The sequence below is a fragment of the Coenobita brevimanus genome, chromosome 20 (genome assembly GCF_032717465.1).
Source record: "Coenobita brevimanus isolate Jiangsu-jjx chromosome 20, ASM3271746v2, whole genome shotgun sequence".
NCBI classification, from domain to species: domain Eukaryota; kingdom Metazoa; phylum Arthropoda; class Malacostraca; order Decapoda; family Coenobitidae; genus Coenobita; species Coenobita brevimanus.
In genome coordinates this window covers 20,533,323-20,543,632 of record NC_136973.1, presented here as the reverse complement: position 1 = coordinate 20,543,632, position 10,310 = coordinate 20,533,323, and positions in this window count along the sequence as shown.

Genomic DNA, 10,310 nt, shown 5'->3' with positions numbered 1-10,310 from the left:
GTCTGTATTCTCGTACTTTCTCTATACTCATATCAAAGCCAAATGTGGCTGTTTTGTAATTGTACACAACAACTTATCTTGCCCTCGTGTTCCTGAACTTGATTCTTCTGAATTCTCAACTCTCTGGCTTCGGCTCTCCTGTCATTCTCTGACTAAATATGTCTGGGCTGTTTACTTATCCCCTAATTCTACTGACTATTAAAAATTCTTTAACTATCTTACTTCTATGATGGAACTCATTCTGTTCACTTCTCCTTTCTCTGAAATCTCCATTCTAGGAGATTTCAATGTTCACCACTACCTTTGGCTCTCTTCTTTCACTGATCCACCTGGTGAACAAGCCTACATCTTTTCTATCCTTAATAACCTAGAGCAGCTTGTACAGCACCCTACCCGTATCCCTGACTGCCTTAGAGGGAGCTCTTACCTACTTGACCACTTCCTTACCACTAATCCTTCTGCTTACACTGTTACTCTTTCCCCTCCGTTGGGCTCCTCTGATCACAACCTTATTACCTTAACCTGTCCTATTGCCCTGGTACGGCCTGCAGACCCTCCAAAAAAAACGTCGTCTGTGGCACTTTGGAGCTGCGGACTGGGAGGCCTTCAGGCTGTACTTCTTTGATTTTCCCTGGAATGATTATTGCTTCCGTGGCCGGGAGCCATGTAACTTCTTTTTGTTGGGCTATATTAAGAGCAAAGTGTACACCACCAAGCTGCAAGACCTCCCCACACTAGAAGAATGGATCAGGAATGCGTATGCTTCTGTTACTCCTGAAATGTTGTCCAGTGTCGGCCAAGAATGTGTAAAACAGTGGCTCACTTGTTTTGAAAAAGGCGGTGCCCACTTTGAAGTGAACCAGTGACTTTCCAGTAGACTTATGAAGCCAAGCTTAATGCCACCAAAATTCTCGTGAACCGTAGACTCGGCAACCAAATAGTCATTTGGTTCCTCTTGTAATTGCAGTTTTAATATATATATATATATATATATATATATATATATATATATATATATATATATATATATATATATATATATATATGTGTGTGTGTGTGTGTGTGTGTGTGTGTGTCCCTCCCCGTGGCGGGGGGGACACAATCTGCCCGCACTATGGGGTGGCACTACTACTCTGCGGCCAGGTTGTGTTAGGAAGAATACTGCCACCGTATTCCCTGCGTGTCGTAAAAGGCGTCTAAAAGGGGCGGAGTGAGGGGACTAGGGACCCCCTCCTCTGTTTTTTAGTTCTTAAAAAGAGACAGTGCAGAGAAAGGGATGGGGGTTTGAGTTATCCCTGTATCCTGAAGATTGGGTCTATGAATGTGTGTGAATGTAGTACGATTGAGGCTAAATGGGAGGAGATTGGGAGAATGTTTGTGAGAAGAAAGTTGGATGTGTTAGCTTTGAGTGAAACGAAGATGAAAGGGAAGAGTGAGTCTATGTTTGGAAGTGTGAATGGAAGATTGTCAGGTGTTGATAGAGGAAGGGCAAGAGAAGGTGTGGCCTTGTTAGTAAGTCTGGAATTACAGCAGTGTGTGATTAAATGGAAGGAGGTGTCATCGAGACTGATGTGGGTGAGAGCGAAGTTTGAACATGAGTTGTGGGTGTTTGTGAGTGCATTTGGGCCTGGTAGTGAAAGGGATGAAGAAGAGAAGGAGTCTTTCTGGAATGATGTTGATGAGTGTCTGCAGTTTTGGAGCGAATGTGAATGTGGTAATGATGGGAGATCTGAACGCTAGAGTGGGAAATGTAGCAGTTGAAGGTGTAGTTGGTATGCATGGTGTGCCTGGAAGAAATGAAAATGGGGAACGAATGATAGGGATGTGTCTTGAGCGAGAGATGGTGATTGGAAATACGCTGTTTGAAAAGAAAGATATAAGTATACATGGGTGAGACAGGAGGGTGGAATGGTTGTGGATAAAGCATTGATGGACTATGTGGTTGTATCTAGAAATGTAATAGGTAGATTGTTGGATGTAAGAGTTCTGAGAGGGGAGGGTGGAGGTATGTCTGACCACTACCTGGTGGAGGGAAAGTTAAGAGTAGGTACGAGATAGGTGAGAGTTAGGAGGGTTAGGTGTGGCAGGGAGGTTTTGAAAGTGAGTAAGTTGGATAAAAGAGAGAAAAAGATAGAGTATCAGGAGAAATTGAAAGATGAGTGGAACGCAGTGAAAGATCAGGAGAATGTCAGTGTGAAGGAGGAACGGGAGATGTTTAAGAGTGCTGTGGTGGGGCATGCGGAACAGGTGTATGGTGTGAGACGAGTGGGTGGTGGTGTAAGAAAGGGAAGTGAATGGTGGTGCGAGGAAGTAAGTATGGCTGTGGCTGAGAAGAGACGTGCATATGGGGGAGGCGTGGTTGAATCGGTAGAGAGGCGGCCTGCAGTCCTGATGGACCCAGGTTCGAATCCCGGCTGGGGCAGGGCACAGTTTAAGGATTTGAATTTCATAAAAGGCAGACTTTCCTGATCTACCAGATGACCCGCCGACATGTCGTAAAATTACCCCCGCTAATACCAATACACCAGTCCTGTATGAGACAGCCCTAGCATGTATTCAGTATGGACGGTGGGTGTTAGCGCCGAAGTGGTGACATGTGGAGGTGTAGGAGGACTACTGGGCCTTGGGATAGGCTACTGCCCCTGAGATATAGGCCCTGAAGCCTTTGTCCAGAGTCGGACACATAAAAAAAAAAAAAAAAAAAATATGAAGTGTGGCTGCAGAGGAAGGATGAGGTGTCATATGAGAGGTATAAGGAAAAGAGGAATAGGGCGAGAAGGGCTGTGCGTGATGCTCAAGTGGCAACAGATGAGAGGTGGGGTAGGCGGCTGACTGAGAATTTTCAACAGAATAAGAAAATGTTCTGGAGGGAGGTTAAAAGGGTGCGAAAGGGAGAATCTGGGATGGAAGAGCGAGTAAAAGCAGAGGATGGAAGGATGTTAATTGAGATGGATGCAGTAAGGAAGAGATGGGCAGAGTATTTTGAAAGATTGTTAAATGTAGAGGAGGAAAGGGTGGCTGAGATTGTGGCGGATGGAAGGGTGCAAGGAATAAATGTGTTGGGAGAGTTGAATGATTCTTTGATCACGAAGGAAGAAGTGGAGAAGGCAGTAAAGGAGATGAAAACAGGGAAAGCTGCAGGTATGGATGGGTGTGCTGTGGAATGCCTGAAGGGTGGTGGAGTGACTATTGTTGACTGGTTAGTAAGATTGTTGAATGTGTGCTTTGTGAAAGGTATAGTGCCAATTGACTGGGCAAGTGCTTGCGTGGTCCCGTTGTATAAAGGCAAGGGTGATAAGTATGAATGTACTAGCTTTAGGGGTATAAGTCTGTTGAGTGTTGTAGGTAAGGTGTATGGTAGAGTGTTAATTATGAGAGTTAGAGAGGGTACAGAGGGAGTGATTGGTGATGAGCAGTGTGGCTTTATGAGAGGGAGGGGATGCGTGGATCAGGTGTTTGCCGTGAGACAAGTGTGTGAAAAGTATTTAGCGAAAGGCAAGGATGTGTGTTGGGCATTCATGGATTTAGAGAAAGCGTATGATAGAATTGATAGGGAGGCTTTGTGAACTGTTTTAAGATTGTATGGACTTGATGGTAGGTTACTAAAAGGGGTGAAAAGTTTTCATGAAAATAGTAGAGCGTGTGTAAGAGTGGGAAATGCTGTGAGTGATTGGTTTCCCGTGAGAGTGGGGCTGCGACAGGGATGTGTGATGTCGCCTTGGTTGTTTAATATTTATATGGATGGTGTTGTAAGGGATGTGAATGCAAGAGTGTTAGGTGGAGGTCTGAGTCTGGTGAATGTTGGTGGTAGAGAGTGGAATCTGAAGCAGCTGCTGTTTGCAGATGATACTGCACTGGTGGCTGATTCAGAGGAGAGATTGAGACAGTTGGTAGAGGAGTTTGGAAGGATGTGAAAGGAGGAAATTGAAAGCAAATGAGAATAAGAGTAAAGTAATGAAGTGTACGAGGTTGGTAGATGGTAGGAGGATGAATATAGTTTTGACTGGTGAGTTGCTTGAGGAGATAGAGTGTTTTAAGTATTTAGGGTCACATGTTGTTGTGGATGGAAGAATAGATGCAGAAGTGAAGTTTAGAATGAATAAGGTAGGAAAGGTGCTGGCAGGAATGGAAAAAAGTGTTTAGATGTCATTTGCTTAGAATGAATGTAAAGAGAAGGCTGTATGAGGGTGTTGTGGTACCAATTGCATTATATGGGGCTGAAACATGGAATATGGGCGTAGCAGAGAGGAAAATTTGAATGTAATGGAGATGAGGTGTCTGAGGGGTATGTGTGGAGTGACGCGTATGGATTGAGTGCAGAATGATGAAGTGTGAAGGAGAACTGGAGTTGTTCGGGAGATGGCTGATCGAGTTGATCAGTGGGTGTTGCGATGGTTTGGGCATATGAAGAGAATGGATAATGAGCAATTGGTGAAAAAGATAACTAGATCTGATGTGAGAGGTGTAAGGCTGAGAGGGTGACCATAAATAGGATGGATGGACAATGTGAAGAGAGCGCTGGATGCGAGAGGGATGTCTGTTGAGCAAGGAAGAGTGGCTGTGCGTGACAGAAATAAATGGAGAGAAATTGTGAATGAATAAATGATGACGCAGCCCTGAGGGGATATTCTCCCGCATTTGGTCTGATCAGCTAGTCAGGTCAGGTGTGGGTAAGGGGATGGGTCTATTATGATGTGGCAGGGGTAAACCAGCTCTGCTGTCGGGCCCTGCTGCGGATGTCACTGACTGCACTGCGCAGTTGACCCTTGTGCGGTGTGGTGCAGTGAGGATCTGTCCCTTCTCCCCTCTGGGGCTAAGATGCGAATGAATGTGTTTGAATGGATGAGTAAATGGGGAGTGTGTCGTCCTGTCTCGGCTACCTCCCTTTCCTTGGGGGAAGCAGGTTAGGTATATATATATATATATATATATATATATATATATATATATATATATATATATATATATATATATATATATATATATATATATATATATATAGCCTACTGTCTAGCTCCAACAGTTATAAAAACAGACAAGCAGAATATAACCAAATTTTTTTACACCTACTCATTTTACGTGTTCACACAATCAAAAAAGTTTCTTTGCAGTTCTGCATGTTTTCGTTTTGAAACCGCGAACGAACTCTCCAAAAATATCGTTCAGTCATTTTTAATTTAGGTGTGTGCCTGCTGGGCTATCAGCACCTTGTAAGGCATGAAGTTTATCCAGAATGTAGGATATCATTCAGAACTAGCTGCCTTAGGAAGAAAATGATAACAGCAGCAACACTCATTGTGAATCCATGGCGTCACCTGCCGAAAAATGAGTTGGTGATCAAATGTACACTTCTATCTATCTATCTATAGCCCGACGCCCTAATCCCGCAAAGGGTGGCCGCAGACAAAACGCCTCCAAGTCACTCTGTCACCCACCATTTGACTCCCCTCCCCCCAACTCACCCCCCCCCTCCCTCATATACCTCTCAACTCCATCCCTCCTCCTCATCCTCGGTCTACCTCTCCCTCTCCCTCCCTCCACCTCACCTACATACACCCTCTTAGTCAGTCTTTCATTCTCCATTCTCTCCACATGTCCAAACCACCTCAGTGTATTTCTCCTAATCGGCCACTAATTTCTGCTCAGGGGCGCCCCCCTCCTAACCCTGTATACCCAGGAAGGAGGGGAGGGGGGGAGGGAGCGAAATATGTGAATAAATATGTGAATAAATGATGTAGGACAGACATTGATAACGCTGAATGAACCGTCCCCGCAACACAAAAGAAATAGCTTGGAGGATCTGAAGTGGAGCATATGAACATTCTCTCTCTCTCTCTCTCTCTCTCTCTCTCTCTCTCTCTCTCTCTCTCTCTCTCTCTCTCATACATCAACATCCAAGACCCTTCAATCCTGCCCCACTCAATCACGTGCTCAGATAAATTTCACATCAGCCACAAGGCCAGTCGCTACGTCAGTGCATGCTTGCTCCTCCTCACTGACATCCACCACCTCTCTACGCAGCCGTGAGTAGGGTTTGTGTGTGTGTGTGTGTGTGTGTGTGTGTGTGTGTGTGTTTTACATTCACGCAATCAGTAAATTACTTCATACCGCAACCCAATACTTGTCATTGCAAACTGCACTTTGTAATGTTGGATGCAGGCTAATCCCATCTAACAACCATGTGTTCTATAAGTATCAGATATAAATTAGTGACTTTGTCTTACCATTCCTAGCACCTTTACCATAGCGACTTATTTTGCGCAGTGCATCTAAATGATTTCTTACAATTTAACTACCCACTACCGACATAATTTGTAGCCTAAATGTATAGGAGGATACTGTGGTGTAAAAAGCAGGATAAATAGCAAAGTAAGAGGTGTTACCATGTCTTCTATGCCACTTACAAAACAGCCCAGAGCTGCTAAAAAACAAACAAACAAACAAAAAAGACTGCAACACACGCTCTTTTTTGTTTATACAGAATTCTCTCTCTCTCTCTCTCTCTCTCTCTCTCTCTCTCTCTCTCTCTCTCTCTCTCTACGTGTGTGTGTATGTGTGTGTGTGTGTGCGTGTGTTTTAATAGATTTAACGAAACATGGTGGAAAGGTTGACAGATACGGTAGACCTCATTGACACTAACTGTTTTTTAGGCCTCATAGACACTAACTGTTTTTTAGGCCTCATAGACACTAACTGTTTTTTAGGCCTCATAGACACTAACTGTTTTTTAGGCCTCATAGACACTAACTGTTTTTTAGGCCTCATAGACACTAACTGTTTTTTAGGCCTCATAGACACTAACTGTTTTTTAGAGTATTATGTGTGTGTGGATGAAAGGATGCGAAGATGTGTAATGGATGCAAGAGCTTATAGAGGTTGGGGGAGTGGACTTTCTGACCACTACTTGGTGGTGGCCAGAATTAGAATTCAAGTAAGATGGAGGAATAGAAGAAGGGAAAGACGAGAGGAAGGAGTAGTTGCAAGGAGAGTGGAAAGGTTACAAGAGGATGAGAAAAAGGCGGAGTATAAGAGAGAAGTGGAGGAACGATTGGGCAAATATGAATTGGAGCAGATGGGAGACCTGGAAGGTGTGTGTAGGATATTTACAGAATAAATATGTGCAGCATGTGATGTGGTGTGTGGAAGGAAGAGAAGACGGAAGGGGGTGCAAGGAACAGCGTGGTGGACTGAAGAGGTGAGACAGGCTTTGGCACAAAAGAAGAAAGCATACAATGAATGGATGAGAAATATGGGCGTGGAAGAAGTTGAGAGGCGGAAGAGAGAGTTATATGTAGAAAGAAAGAGAGAGGTGAAAAGATTAGTAAGAGAGAGTAAGAGGAGAGTGGATGAGGAATTTGGAAGGAATTTGAGTGTAAAGTGGAGGGACTGTAAGAAAATGTTCTGGAAAGAGGTGAAAAGAGTAAGACAGGGTGGAAGTGAAATTAGCAGGGGAGTGAAAGATAAAAATGGTAGATTACTAGTGGAGAAGGGAGAAAAAGTGAGCAGATGGAGAGAACACTTTAAGGAATTGTTGAACATAGAGGATGGAAGTAATGCGAGTATAAGTGGCTGGGAAATGGCTGGGAGAAGGAGGGAGGTGAGAAGACAGGAAGAAATCAGTAGGATAGAAGTTGTGGAAGCAATGAAGAAAGTTGAATCGGGGAAAGCCCCAGGAATTGATGGAGTGTGTGGTGAAATGCTGAAGCATGGGGGAAAGATAGTAGTAGAATGGATGTGGAAGATGTGCAGATTGGCCTGGGAGGAAGGTAGAGTCCCGGAGGATTGGAAGTCAGGTATAATTATTCCCTTGTACAAAGGAAAAGGGGAAAAAGAAGTGTGTGGTAATCATAGGGGTATTTGTCTTCTTAGTATAATAGGAAAAGTGTATGGTAGGATACTTATTGACAGAATTAAAGAACAGAAAAATTAGTTGAAGAAGAACAGGGAGGCTTTAGGAAGGGAAGAGATTGTGTAGATCAGATATTCATTCTTAGATCTTTAGTGGAAAAGTTTCTAGAGAAGGGAAAGAAGGTGTATGCGGCTTTCATGGATTTGGAGAAAGCATATGACAGAGTGGATAGACAAGGATTGTGAAAAGTGTGAAGAACATATGGAGTAGATGGGAAGTTGTTGAATGCTGTGAAGAGTATGTACGATGGTGCGAAGGGTGCAGTGCGTGTGGATGGTGAACTAAGTGAATTTTTCTCTTTGAAAGTCGGGTTGAAACAGGGATGTGTCATGTCTCCATGGTTGTTCAATATGTACATGGATGGGGTAATAAAAGAGGTACAAGGTAGGGTAATGGATGTTGGAGTGGCCCTGGTGAGAGAGGATAGTGTCTGGAAACTCCCTGTACTGTTGTTTGCAGATGATACTGTGTTGTTGAGTGAAGACGAAGGGGAGCTGCAAGGCTTGGTGGATGAGTTTGGGAGAGTGTGTAAGAAACGGAATCTAAAGGTGAACGTAGGGAAGAGTAAAGTGATGGTCTTTGAGAGAGGTGAAGTCAGTGAATGTACAGCGAGGTTGGATGGTGAGGAATTGGAAAATGTGAGTACGTTTAAGTACTTGGGTAGTGTGATGAGTAAGGATGGAGGTTTGGAGGGTGAAGTGCTTGAAAGGGTACATCAGGGAAGAAAGGTTGCTGGTTCTTTGAAAGCAATGATAAGAAACAGGGAAGTGAGCATGGAAGTGAAAAAGTTACTACATGACACTATTGTGATACCAACTCTAACGTACGGAAGTGAAGCTTGGACATTGTTGGAAGGACACAAGTCAAGAGTGAGAGCAGTGGAAATGAGTTATTTAAGAGGAGCCTGTGGAGTCACATGGAGAGACAGGCTGACGAATGAGGATATAAAGGAGCATTTTGGTGTGGATGTGGATGTGATAGGAAGCTTTATGAGGAACACACTGAGGTGGTTTGGCCATGTGGAGAATATGGAGGGTGAAAGACTGACGAAGAGAGTGTATGTGAGTGAGGTGGAGGGGGGAAGAGGGAGGGGGAGGCCGAGGATGAGATGGAGGGATGGGGTGGAGAGGTATATGAGAGAGGGGGGTGTGAGTTGGGGGCAGGGCAGTGAAATGGCGGGAGATAGGGCGACTTGGAGGCGATTTGTTTGTGGCCACCCCAAACGGGATTGAGGCGTCTTGCAATAGAAAGATAGATAGATAGAAGTCAAAGTAGAGTATCACGGGCTATTTTTCATATATTTTATCTAATTTCGAACAAACTTTGGGAAATAATTGACAGCAAGGTAAGAATAAAGTGATTAAACTTGAACAATCAGTGTAAGAGGCAGATTACAGGACTAAGTGTGACCCATGTGAGAGTTTAACATATTTCAAACAGTTCTAATCCAATTTTAGCCAACTTGGTGGATGGGTTGACAGCCGGCTAAGGAGCAGACGCATTGCTTTTGAGAACAACAGGTTAAAGGTCAAGGAAGAACTAAAGGAAGAACAGAGGGATACAGTTTTGAGAACAATCAGCCAAAGGTCAAGGTCACAGGAAAAGGTCAAAGCTCGAGCAACGTAACTGTAAGTGAATGAAATAAGTGAAACAGTTTTGATCTGATTTGGATCAGGCTTGGTGGATGAGTTGAGGATCACCCTGCAGTGTGATCTAGTGTTCTTGAGTGAGACAGGTGTCAAAGTCCCACGACAATATCAGCTTAAAAAGATCTGTCTGATATCAGCTAAACTTTATGGAAGTCTTCAGGTAAAAACAAAAAGAGTGAAAGAGAAATTTATTTTTGAATGCAGTGAATAGACAAGATGGCAGGGAAAGATTAAATTTCAAGATCACTGGCAAAAGTCAGTTCAAACATTACTGATCTTATCTGAACGAACGTTAGTGGAATTATTAAAAAGTTAGGAGAGAATAAAGTAAACTGATATTAAGAGTAATCTGTCGAAGATCAGGGTCACAGGGTAAAGTCAAATAATTCCGTCAAATCAGTTGGTGGACGCGAATGCTGAACTCTGTGACTGCTCTTCTTCTTATTATTATTATTATTATTGTCATCATCATCAGCATCATTATCTAATCTTGTGTTGCCCCATGAGAAGCATAAGAGCACGGGGCTAGGCAAGTTGGTCCTCACATTTAAGATGAGGGTGACCAGCCTCACTCATCCCTGAGTGGCATTACATGAGCAATAAACCCCAACCACCGCTTGGATACAAACCTGCACCGACTCAATTCGATTGGAGGGCCTTAATTACCAACTAACCACCAGGCGCCATAATTTGGTTATATGGTTACCACCCAGCGTAGTAAATGGTTTCCTGGTGTACAGGAAACCATATGG